The sequence below is a fragment of the Anomaloglossus baeobatrachus genome (genome assembly GCF_048569485.1).
Source record: "Anomaloglossus baeobatrachus isolate aAnoBae1 chromosome 9 unlocalized genomic scaffold, aAnoBae1.hap1 SUPER_9_unloc_2, whole genome shotgun sequence".
NCBI classification, from domain to species: Eukaryota; Metazoa; Chordata; class Amphibia; order Anura; family Aromobatidae; genus Anomaloglossus; species Anomaloglossus baeobatrachus.
The window spans coordinates 1-12,579 of NW_027441820.1; the positions used below are offsets into that span (position 1 = coordinate 1).

Genomic DNA, 12,579 nt, shown 5'->3' on the forward strand with positions numbered 1-12,579 from the left:
CAGCCGATGACACGTTTGTCCAAACAGTCTCCAGTGTGTCGTGATGAAGTCCTGGAATGTTCTCCATTTCGTCCTTGGCTCTGATGAGTTTGTGGATAGTCTTTGGCTTCCACAAATCAGGCTTGAGTCCCTCCAGTTGGTGTTCCCTCACAAACCGAACCACGTCTCCGTAGAACCATGGCGCCGTCCAGTTGTAGGGGAAGGAGCTGTCCCACTTGTCCCAGCCTAACCGTCTCCAAAGGGGGAGCAGGAAGAAGCGAGACATGGACCCACCCGCGGAACCTCTCTTGACTCGCAGAGTTCGGCGAATGCAGTCACATACGAAGGAGGATCGCAGGAGGGTGGGGATATCGGGTACGCCCTTCCCACCCTTGCGAGGATCCTTGTACATGATGCTCCGCTTTACTCTGTCCATCTTGGATCCCCAGACAAAACGAAACACCGTCCTGGTAATGGCCCTGCACACGGTGGCAAGGGGGGGCCAGGCCTGGGCCGTGTACTGCAGCACGGGCAGTACCTCGTTACGCAGGACCAGTGCTTTGCCCTCGCAGGTGAGGCGTCTGAGGCTCCACAGACCGATCCGTTGGGTGATCTTGGTCAAGCGTTCCTCCCAGGACTTGAGGGCTGCTCCTTCCTTCCCGAACCAGACTCCAAGAACCTTGATGAAATCCGGCTGGATGCTGAAAGGGAAGGGGGCGGAAGAGGCCGGCTGCCAGTCCCCGAAGAGCATGGCTTCCGACTTCCCGCAGTTGACTTTGGCTCCCGAAGCCCGTCCGAAGGTCTCACAGGTCTGGACGAGGGTGTCGACTGAGCGCCGGTCCGCGCAGAAGACGGTCACGTCGTCCATGTAGAGCGAGCACTTGACCTCGAAGCGTTCTGGTCCTGGTGCGGTGATCCCTCTGATCTCTCCATTCCGCCGGATAGCCTCTGCAAAGAGTTCTATAACACAAACAAAAAGAAGAGGTGACAGAGGACAGCCTTGTCTGACCCCTGAGAGGACCGGGAAGGGGTCAGTCTTCCAGCCGTTTACCAACACCGAGCTGTGAATATCAAAATACATTAGTTGGACATACAAACAAAACATGTTACCCAAACCTAACCTGTGCAGAGCTTTGCCCAGGAACTCATGGGAAACACGGTCGAAGGCCTTTTCCTGATCCAACGAGATCAGGGCTGCGTGCACCCGGCGGGCTTTGATGTACTCGACCGTGTCCCGCATGAGAGCCAGGCTGTCTGCGATGCGACGTCCGGGGATGCCGCAGGTCTGATCCGGGTGGATGATCCGTCCGATAACCGTCTTCAGTCTCGTTGCCATCGTCTTGGCCAGGATCTTGTAGTCGACATTCAGAAGGGTGATGGGACGCCAATTCTTCAGGTCGCACCTCTCTCCTTTACGCTTGTACAGGATCGTGACCATTCCTTCCCTCAGAGATGGAGGCATTCTGCCCTCCACCACCATCTCCTCATACAGCCCTAACAGGTCCGGACAGATTAGGTCTCCCAGCGCTACATAGAGCTCTGCTGGGAGGCCGTCACTGCCCGGTGTCCTGCCAGAACTAAAGGATTTGGCGGCCGAGAGCAGCTCGTCCACCGTCAGAGGAACGTCCATGGCCGCCGCGTCTGCAGGGTCAAGATGGTTAGTGATACCTGACAGGAACTTATCGGCGGCCTCGGGGTCAGTAGTCTTGCGGGCGTAGAGTTCGCTGTAGAAGTCGCTGACGACCTTCATCACATTCTCTTTCCCGCGTCGTATGCTTCCACTCTCGTCTCGTAGTTCATTCATGGGCGTGTGACCGGCGTGGAGTTTCCTGAAAAAGAACGAGTTACATTTCTCACCCTTCTCCAGGTTCTCCACTTTGGAACGGAAGACAATTCGCTCGGACTCCTCCTCGAAGTGCCTTTTCAGGCTCCTCTTAGTCTCCTCCAGCTCCTCTCTCACGTCCCAGCCGCATCGAAGAAGGTCCTGCAGGGAACGCAGCTCACGCTGGAGTCTCCTGAAGTCCCTCCTCTTCAGACACGCCTGTTGTTGACTCTTTGCCTGAAAGAAGAAACGGAACTCGAGTTTAACGTATTCCCACCAGTCAGAAACAGACTGGAAGCCCGCCTTGTAGGCCCGCCACGTGGAGTAGGCAGCTCTAAGCTCCTCCAGAATCTCACCCTTTTCCAGCAGAGAGCAGTTCAGCTTCCAGGAGCCCGGGCCAATGGGGAAGCCATGGCCCAGCACACCTTGAAAGTGAATGGCTCTGTGGTCAGAGAAGAAGCAGGGGACCATCGAGTGCCCACTCCGCCCAACCGCCCGAGAGGTAAACACAAAGTCAATCCTGGAACGCAGCGAGCCATCGGATCGGCACCATGAATAGTTCACGGATCCGTGTCCGATGGAGCCAACAACGTCCACAAGAGAGGCTTCGGTCACCATCTCAATGAGCAGTTTGGATGTGACGTCCAACTTGGCAGCCGTTCCAGAACTGCGTCCATCCTCCTCAATCGGGCAGTTGAAATCCCCGGCCATCACTACCGTCCTGGCGGTAGCGAGCTGAGGGCGCAGGGCTTGGAGGAGCTCCAGTCGATCGCTCTTCACAGGAGAAGCATACACATTGATGAACCTGACAGGTTCTCCCGCCCAGGTGCCATCCACGAGCAGTAACCTGCCGCAGACGATTTCCTGAACAGAGTCCAATGTGAAGGCGCTTCCCCTGATCAGCACGGCGACCCCCGCGGACCTACAGTCGCCCCCGCCAGACCAGTAGGATGGGCCATGGGTCCACTCCCTGGCCAGATGGTTGAAGGACCTAGAGGAGGGAAGGGAGCATTCCTGCAGGAAAAATACATCACTAGACTGAGTGTTAAGGAACGCAAAAATTGTCTGACGTCGGAACTTGTCTCTGATGCTCCTAACATTAATGGAAAAGATGTTAATGTTAGCAGTCATTGGAGGAAAGAGAAAGTTAGAGCAGGCGGTGTGCCTTAGTTACCACTCCGGTCGGGCGGTTCTTCCTCTTTGGCACCTGCTGGTAAGGGTATCTCCAGCAGACCCTCTTCTTCTAGCTGATCGAGCAGGGATGGTGCCTCAGTGGCTTCCGACTCCTCCATTTCTTCTTCGGCCACAAGGGACTCCACCATCTGCTCCAACACGTCCGGTTCTGGGAGGAGGCCATCCTCCTCTTCCTGGGGTGGATTGGGGTCCACAATGAACAGCTTGGAAGGTTCTGCGACAGGACTATCTTCCACCTTCCTTTTCCTTTGGCCTGTACCTGAGGAGACAAGAGCTGGAAAATCCTCCTCGGTGAAAAGTGCAAGAGTGCTGAGGCCCTCTGCTCTCATGGTCTGGGGAGGGAGAGTGGGCTTTGGGGGGGGGGTGAGGAGACCAACTGAGGAGTAGGGAAATGAGGTGGAGGTAGTGGAATCCTCAGTAGGGTTGGCCGGGGGGGGAGGGGTTTGGACAGGGGTGACAGGGGGGGGGGCCAGGGAGGGGGCAACAGTTTTCTTACCCTTCTTTTCCCTGGACTCCGTGGCTGCTGGGGCATCGGCTGGAGCCACGGTCGCTGGGTTCTTGGCCGCCTTGTCCTTGGCCTCTGTGGCCTTGGTCGTAGCTGCCTTGGTCGACGAAGCTGTGACTACCCGATACTGGGTCGCCGCGGCAACCCTTGCCCAGGATTTCTCCCGCTGTGGGCAGTCCTTGTAAAGGTGGTCCGCCTGTCCACATAGGTTGCAAGTCTTCTTCTTTGGGCAGTCCTTGGAGCTGTGTCCTGTCACCCGGCAAACCCTGCAGGCGTCCTCCTTGCAGGTCTTCATCGAATGCCCTTTCCCGCCACATTTCCTGCAGTTGTGTGGCATGTCCGGGTAGTAGATGAGACCAAAGGAGTTTCCCAGAGAGAATGTCGGGGGCAGGTGCTGGAGACCATCCTCGGATGCTGGTTCCCTGTGGAGTCGAACGGTTACTGACCACTTACCCGTCCAGAATCCGTTGCCGTTAAGGATGTGGGATGGCTCCCTCACCACTGTGCAGAGACGTCCCAGGAACGTGGAGATGTCTCTTCCTGGGGTGTGCGGGTTCCGCATGGAGACCGTGATCCTCTTCTCATCCCTCTGTATAGGACAGGATCCTAAAAAAGAATGAAAAGGGGAGTCCGGCATCGCTGCGTTCATCGCCTCCCAGTATCTCCTGCAGGCATTCACCGTGGCAAAGGTTACCAGAAAAATGCCCGTCATGAAGGTCTGGACACTCAGGGTTTCCGCCCTGGAGAAGCCCTGATCCAGAATCATCTTCTTGCAGAACACGTCGCTGGACATGTCCGGCAACCTACCATCCACCGCCTTCAGCTTCAGGGCGACCGTCTGCCGCATCCAAGGCTCCAGGGTTGGAGCCTTTTCAGGCGGCGTCCGGGCTCCCTCCGGCCGGCTGGCGTCGGAGGTAGGGGCCTCTTGGGCCGAAGAAGCCTCTGGATGAGCCTTCCTGGAGGTCCCTGGGTCCTGAGCCTTCTTGGCTGCCTTCTCTGGCTTGCTTGCCATGGCTGGTTCCTGCTTGAGTTCCCGGAGCTGGATCTTGGATTCTTCTCCGGGTGTCTTCTCCTGCTGTGTTCCTCCTCGAAGTTCCTCTGGTCTCCCCAAGTCTTCTCCGAGCCTTCGTCTTCTTGCTTCTTTCTGCCAAGCTCTTCTTCCGTCCGATCTCCCTCTTTCGGTCTCGGCTGGGCTTCGGAGCTTGTCTCCCTGATCGTATCTCGTCAAGTGTAGCTAGCTCAGTTTGTTCTGATAAGAACAGATACTACACTTGATCTTAGCCAAAAGGCCGAGAAGCGATAACCAGAATTGGTTTGGGCCTCGAGTGGCACCCTGGCCTATGCCGGACACATCTTAGGGAGAGAGAGCGAGAGGGAGACAAACCCACGCCTACAGAAGACATTTTGTCACCCAAGCCAACCCTTGAAAAGGCTGCTTTGCAGAGCAAAAACAAGAAGAATGGTGCGTTTTGCAGCCGCCGCCCCCCACTGCAATGAATCTGAATAACTCCTCCTTTAGGGCGCAAGCAACTCCCCTCCCCCTTGCAGTCTTTCCAATTCACGATACAAAAAGACGGACAGGACAGGTTGCCTGACTTTCCGTCACTGCCACCCTTTGCCATCCTTACCCGTAGAAAGCCCTTTCATCATCCCCAAACCCTAATCTTTTCCCTTTCCTTCCCAGCCCCCAAACCCTGCCCTCTGTACCCTTCTCACCACCCGCATCCCTTCTCCTGTCATCCCCCTACCACCCGGGAAAAAAAGAGCTTGCCCCCTCCTTACACTAGCCCACCCTCCCACCCAAAGAACAACTTCTGCTGCGCAGCTTGTTTTCTAGGCAGCAGCGCTATTGTGATGTCAGCGGGGGCATTGTGACAAGCCGCCAGTGTTCCGTCTCTTCATGTTGTGCACAGTTCAAACGGAAAATACATCAACAGGCAGACTACAGAAAAGCTTACTATCAAAGGTTAGAGGGGGGCTTTCTCAGAGGGCTTTTTACAGTTTTTCTATTCCCAATTAGCCGTTTAAGTGTACTTATTGAAAGTAGTAATTCTTTCATAGGCCGCCCTTTCTTAGTATTTGACGTTCCTTATATTGCGGTATGAGGCTTTGCAGCAGGTTGCAAACATTCATCACCCATGACTGTCCCCAATTGAGCTCAGAAGCTCAATGTCTATCATGACCTCTCTTTTAGAATGTCCAAGAGCAAGCAAACTATTCCTCCAGGAGAGGGCGCCAACAGACTACTAAAGAGATCATCATTACTCAAAGAAAACCCCAAAAACCAATGCATGATAGGAATAAACAGGTAACTTTCTTTGGAGTGGAAGCGGAGAGATCGCACCAGATGCCAATTCTAGATCTTATCACACCTGTGGTCACTGCAGCAGCAGGTGAATCCACTTTGTCCAAAAGGGATCTATTCCATTCAATTGCAAATGATCTAGATAAGACAGAGAACTGCAGCACGGGACATAGCCGAGTTGGTCAGGTTGAGTGGTGATGAGTTTGCTATTTGGATGAATAAAGAAAGTCAAAAGTGTGAAAGATAAAAAACAAAAGGAGGAAGTGTGAAAAGTGAATGGGCCAAATTGAGGTGCATATGAAGACGTATGCTTTCTTCCAATTCATTAAATCGGGCTAATATGAATCAGGTGAATTGAGTTCTGCTTTTGGAAACTGGGTTAAGAAGGGGTGCACCGGTCCTGGAGGTACTGCAATACCAGGTCAATGCGTGGAGTGGACAGAGCAAGCTCTTTTTCCATCTCCCTGTTCTAAAAATCCATTTAATATATGGTCCCCAGATAGGGGACGTATCAGATATTAAACTGATAAGAACAGATTTTGATTTAATGAAGCTTTCCAAAGCACCGCAAAAATGCATGACCGAAGTCACACCAAAAACAGTGCAAAGGCTAGGATTCGTGTGGACCCCTCCGTGAGAAGAGGATCCCCAAAAATCAACCCCGTCCCTCCGAGCCAGAAGGCCACAGCGAGGGTCAGGGATCTTCGGTGCTCCCCCAAGCCGAAGCCTGGTTGAGCCTTGTTGTTGCTCCCAGCGTCCACCGAGGCATCTTACCCAAGTGGAGTAGGGAGCTACTAGTCGTTGGTTTCGCAGCCGAGACTGCCCGGACCGTCAACCGGTGTTGGTTTCTCAGCCCAAGGCTGACCGGACCTCCAACCGGGTGTTGGTTTCTCAGCCCAAGGCTGACCGGACCTCCAACCGGGTGTTGGTTTCTCAGCCCAAGGCTAACCGGACCTCCAACCGGGTGTTGGTTTCTCAGCCAAAGCTGACCCGGACCTCCAACCGGGTGTTGGTTTCTAAGCCCAAAGCTGACCGGACCTCCGACCGAGATTATAAAAATTTCCCTTCTTAGCCAGAAGGCCAGGATAGGGCAATATGCTTGGAAAGTATGAATAGGCAAGGCGCGGCGTGCGACAGAGTCTGAGGCTTACCAGGGTCCCAACCTAGCAAGTTCAGACTCCCTCCAGGGTGTCCATTCCTGGGGCACATTGCACCATAACCCCCACACTTACTCAGTCTAATAGCCTCAATCCTGGTAGGGCCATGGTTTCCTCTAGATGGATATACTATCCTCCCAAAGTACTAACAAGTGCAACCTTCCAGTGTGCATTGCATCATTGTACTAAGGTGGCCGGAGCCTTAAACCACCTTTTCGAACGATACTACACTTGATCTTAGCCAAAAGGCCGAGAAGCGATAACCAGAATTGGTTTGGGCCTCGAGTGGCACCCTGGCCTATGCCGGACACATCTTAGGGAGAGAGAGCGAGAGGGAGACAAACCCACGCCTACAGAAGACATTTTGTCACCCAAGCCAACCCTTGAAAAGGCTGCTTTGCAGAGCAAAAACAAGAAGAATGGTGCGTTTTGCAGCCGCCGCCCCCCACTGCAATGAATCTGAATAACTCCTCCTTTAGGGCGCAAGCAACTCCCCTCCCCCTTGCAGTCTTTCCAATTCACGATACAAAAAGACGGACAGGACAGGTTGCCTGACTTTCCGTCACTGCCACCCTTTGCCATCCTTACCCGTAGAAAGCCCTTTCATCATCCCCAAACCCTAATCTTTTCCCTTTCCTTCCCAGCCCCCAAACCCTGCCCTCTGTACCCTTCTCACCACCCGCATCCCTTCTCCTGTCATCCCCCTACCACCCGGGAAAAAAAGAGCTTGCCCCCTCCTTACACTAGCCCACCCTCCCACCCAAAGAACAACTTCTGCTGCGCAGCTTGTTTTCTAGGCAGCAGCGCTATTGTGATGTCAGCGGGGGCATTGTGACAAGCCGCCAGTGTTCCGTCTCTTCATGTTGTGCACAGTTCAAACGGAAAATACATCAACAGGCAGACTACAGAAAAGCTTACTATCAAAGGTTAGAGGGGGGCTTTCTCAGAGGGCTTTTTACAGTTTTTCTATTCCCAATTAGCCGTTTAAGTGTACTTATTGAAAGTAGTAATTCTTTCATAGGCCGCCCTTTCTTAGTATTTGACGTTCCTTATATTGCGGTATGAGGCTTTGCAGCAGGTTGCAAACATTCATCACCCATGACTGTCCCCAATTGAGCTCAGAAGCTCAATGTCTATCATGACCTCTCTTTTAGAATGTCCAAGAGCAAGCAAACTATTCCTCCAGGAGAGGGCGCCAACAGACTACTAAAGAGATCATCATTACTCAAAGAAAACCCCAAAAACCAATGCATGATAGGAATAAACAGGTAACTTTCTTTGGAGTGGAAGCGGAGAGATCGCACCAGATGCCAATTCTAGATCTTATCACACCTGTGGTCACTGCAGCAGCAGGTGAATCCACTTTGTCCAAAAGGGATCTATTCCATTCAATTGCAAATGATCTAGATAAGACAGAGAACTGCAGCACGGGACATAGCCGAGTTGGTCAGGTTGAGTGGTGATGAGTTTGCTATTTGGATGAATAAAGAAAGTCAAAAGTGTGAAAGATAAAAAACAAAAGGAGGAAGTGTGAAAAGTGAATGGGCCAAATTGAGGTGCATATGAAGACGTATGCTTTCTTCCAATTCATTAAATCGGGCTAATATGAATCAGGTGAATTGAGTTCTGCTTTTGGAAACTGGGTTAAGAAGGGGTGCACCGGTCCTGGAGGTACTGCAATACCAGGTCAATGCGTGGAGTGGACAGAGCAAGCTCTTTTTCCATCTCCCTGTTCTAAAAATCCATTTAATATATGGTCCCCAGATAGGGGACGTATCAGATATTAAACTGATAAGAACAGATTTTTGATTTAATGAAGCTTTCCAAAGCACCGCAAAAATGCATGACCGAAGTCACACCAAAAACAGTGCAAAGGCTAGGATTCGTGTGGACCCCTCCGTGAGAAGAGGATCCCCAAAAATCAACCCCGTCCCTCCGAGCCAGAAGGCCACAGCGAGGGTCAGGGATCTTCGGTGCTCCCCCAAGCCGAAGCCTGGTTGAGCCTTGTTGTTGCTCCCAGCGTCCACCGAGGCATCTTACCCAAGTGGAGTAGGGAACTACTAGTCGTTGGTTTCGCAGCCGAGACTGCCCGGACCGTCAACCGGTGTTGGTTTCTCAGCCCAAGGCTGACCGGACCTCCAACCGGGTGTTGGTTTCTCAGCCCAAGGCTGACCGGACCTCCAACCGGGTGTTGGTTTCTCAGCCCAAGGCTAACCGGACCTCCAACCGGGTGTTGGTTTCTCAGCCAAAGCTGACCCGGACCTCCAACCGGGTGTTGGTTTCTCAGCCCAAAGCTGACCGGACCTCCGACCGGGATTATAAAAATTTCCCTTCTTAGCCAGAAGGCCAGGATAGGGCAATATGCTTGGAAAGTATGAATAGGCAAGGCGCGGCGTGCGACAGAGTCTGAGGCTTACCAGGGTCCCAACCTAGCAAGTTCAGACTCCCTCCAGGGTGTCCATTCCTGGGGCACATTGCACCATAACCCCCACACTTACTCAGTCTAATAGCCTCAATCCTGGTAGGGCCATGGTTTCCTCTAGATGGATATACTATCCTCCCAAAGTACTAACAAGTGCAACCTTCCAGTGTGCATTGCATCATTGTACTAAGGTGGCCGGAGCCTTAAACCACCTTTTCGAACGATACTACACTTTATCTTAGCCAAAAGGCCGAGAAGCGATAACCAGAATTGGTTTGGGCCTCGAGTGGCACCCTGGCCTATGCCGGACACATCTTAGGGAGAGAGAGCGAGAGGGAGACAAACCCACGCCTACAGAAGACATTTTGTCACCCAAGCCAACCCTTGAAAAGGCTGCTTTGCAGAGCAAAAACAAGAAGAATGGTGCGTTTTGCAGCCGCCGCCCCCCACTGCAATGAATCTGAATAACTCCTCCTTTAGGGCGCAAGCAACTCCCCTCCCCCTTGCAGTCTTTCCAATTCACGATACAAAAAGACGGACAGGACAGGTTGCCTGACTTTCCGTCACTGCCACCCTTTGCCATCCTTACCCGTAGAAAGCCCTTTCATCATCCCCAAACCCTAATCTTTTCCCTTTCCTTCCCAGCCCCCAAACCCTGCCCTCTGTACCCTTCTCACCACCCGCATCCCTTCTCCTGTCATCCCCCTACCACCCGGGAAAAAAAGAGCTTGCCCCCTCCTTACACTAGCCCACCCTCCCACCCAAAGAACAACTTCTGCTGCGCAGCTTGTTTTCTAGGCAGCAGCGCTATTGTGATGTCAGCGGGGGCATTGTGACAAGCCGCCAGTGTTCCGTCTCTTCATGTTGTGCACAGTTCAAACGGAAAATACATCAACAGGCAGACTACAGAAAAGCTTACTATCAAAGGTTAGAGGGGGGCTTTCTCAGAGGGCTTTTTACAGTTTTTCTATTCCCAATTAGCCGTTTAAGTGTACTTACTGAAAGTAGTAATTCTTTCATAGGCCGCCCTTTCTTAGTATTTGACGTTCCTTATATTGCGGTATGAGGCTTTGCAGCAGGTTGCAAACATTCATCACCCATGACTGTCCCCAATTGAGCTCAGAAGCTCAATGTCTATCATGACCTCTCTTTTAGAATGTCCAAGAGCAAGCAAACTATTCCTCCAGGAGAGGGCGCCAACAGACTACTAAAGAGATCATCATTACTCAAAGAAAACCCCAAAAACCAATGCATGATAGGAATAAACAGGTAACTTTCTTTGGAGTGGAAGCGGAGAGATCGCACCAGATGCCAATTCTAGATCTTATCACACCTGTGGTCACTGCAGCAGCAGGTGAATCCACTTTGTCCAAAAGGGATCTATTCCATTCAATTGCAAATGATCTAGATAAGACAGAGAACTGCAGCACGGGACATAGCCGAGTTGGTCAGGTTGAGTGGTGATGAGTTTGCTATTTGGATGAATAAAGAAAGTCAAAAGTGTGAAAGATAAAAAACAAAAGGAGGAAGTGTGAAAAGTGAATGGGCCAAATTGAGGTGCATATGAAGACGTATGCTTTCTTCCAATTCATTAAATCGGGCTAATATGAATCAGGTGAATTGAGTTCTGCTTTTGGAAACTGGGTTAAGAAGGGGTGCACCGGTCCTGGAGGTACTGCAATACCAGGTCAATGCGTGGAGTGGACAGAGCAAGCTCTTTTTCCATCTCCCTGTTCTAAAAATCCATTTAATATATGGTCCCCAGATAGGGGACGTATCAGATATTAAACTGATAAGAACAGATTTTTGATTTAATGAAGCTTTCCAAAGCACCGCAAAAAATGCATGACCGAAGTCACACCAAAAACAGTGCAAAGGCTAGGATTCGTGTGGACCCCTCCGTGAGGAGAGGGTCCCCAAAAATCAACCCCGTCCCTCCGAGCCAGAAGGCCACAGCAAGGGTCAGGGATCTTCGGTGCTCCCCCAAGCCGAAGCCTGGTTGAGCCTTGTCGTTGCTCCCAGCGTCCACCCAGGCATCTTACCCAAGTGGAGTAGAGAGCTACTAGTTGTTGGTTTCGCAGCCGAAACTGCCCGGACCGTCAACCGGTGTTGGTTTCTCAGCCCAAGGCTAACCGGACCTCCAACCGGGTGTTGGTTTCTCAGCCGAAGCTGACCCGGACCTCCAACCGGGTGTTGGTTTCTCAGCCGAAGCTGACCCGGACCTCCAACCAGGTGTTGGTTTCTCAGCCGAAGCTGACCCGGACCTCCAACCGGGTATTGGTTTCTCAGCCAAAGCTGACCCGGACCTCCAACCGGGTGTTGGTTTCTCAGCCCAAAGCTGAACGGACCTCCGACCATGATTATAAAAATTTCCCTTCCTAGCCAAAAGGCCGGGATAGAGCAATATGCTCAGAAAGTATGAAAGGGCAAGGTACGGTGTGCTACAGAGCCCAAGGCTCGCCGGGGTCCCAAGCCAGCAAGCTCAGACTCACTCCAGGGTCGTCAATCCTGGGGCACATTGCACCATAGCCCCCACACTTACTCAGTCTAATAGCCTCGATCCTGGTAGGGCCATGGTTTCCTCTAGATGGATATACTATCCTCCCAAAGTACTAACAAGCGCAACCTTCCAGTGTGCATTGCATCATTGTACTAAGGTGGCCGGAGCCTTAAACCACCTTTTCGAACGATACTACACTTGATCTTAGCCAAAAGGCCGAGAAGCGATAACCAGAATTGGTTTGGGCCTCGAGTGGCACCCTGGCCTATGCCGGACACATCTTAGGGAGAGAGAGCGAGAGGGAGACAAACCCACGCCTACAGAAGACATTTTGTCACCCAAGCCAACCCTTGAAAAGGCTGCTTTGCAGAGCAAAAACAAGAAGAATGGTGCGTTTTGCAGCCGCCGCCCCCCACTGCAATGAATCTGAATAACTCCTCCTTTAGGGCGCAAGCAACTCCCCTCCCCCTTGCAGTCTTTCCAATTCACGATACAAAAAGACGGACAGGACAGGTTGCCTGACTTTCCGTCACTGCCACCCTTTGCCATCCTTACCCGTAGAAAGCCCTTTCATCATCCCCAAACCCTAATCTTTTCCCTTTCCTTCCCAGCCCCCAAACCCTGCCCTCTGTACCCTTCTCACCACCCGCATCCCTTCTCCTGTCATCCCCCTACCACCCGGGAAAAAAAGAGCT

The 12,579-nt window shown here is 52.3% G+C and overlaps 3 non-coding genes and 3 pseudogenes across 3 annotated transcripts; all 6 read right to left on the reverse strand.

Moving 5' to 3' along the window:
- Positions 1-4,697: 4,697 nt before the first annotated feature.
- Positions 4,698-4,801, reverse strand: LOC142259673 (U2 spliceosomal RNA; annotated as a pseudogene).
- Positions 4,802-6,189: 1,388 nt separating this feature from the next.
- Positions 6,190-6,384, reverse strand: LOC142259584 (U2 spliceosomal RNA). Its single transcript, XR_012728045.1, has one exon. It is a non-coding gene; the product is annotated as a U2 spliceosomal RNA (small nuclear RNA).
- A 697-nt stretch (positions 6,385-7,081) lies between these two features.
- On the reverse strand, positions 7,082-7,223 carry LOC142259704 (U2 spliceosomal RNA; annotated as a pseudogene).
- A 1,388-nt stretch (positions 7,224-8,611) lies between these two features.
- LOC142259608 (U2 spliceosomal RNA) lies at positions 8,612-8,807 on the reverse strand. The gene has a single exon (XR_012728066.1). It is a non-coding gene; the product is annotated as a U2 spliceosomal RNA (small nuclear RNA).
- A 2,227-nt stretch (positions 8,808-11,034) lies between these two features.
- LOC142259568 (U2 spliceosomal RNA) lies at positions 11,035-11,227 on the reverse strand. The gene has a single exon (XR_012728031.1). It is a non-coding gene; the product is annotated as a U2 spliceosomal RNA (small nuclear RNA).
- A 743-nt stretch (positions 11,228-11,970) lies between these two features.
- Positions 11,971-12,112, reverse strand: LOC142259711 (U2 spliceosomal RNA; annotated as a pseudogene).
- Between the last annotated feature and the right edge of the window lie 467 nt (positions 12,113-12,579).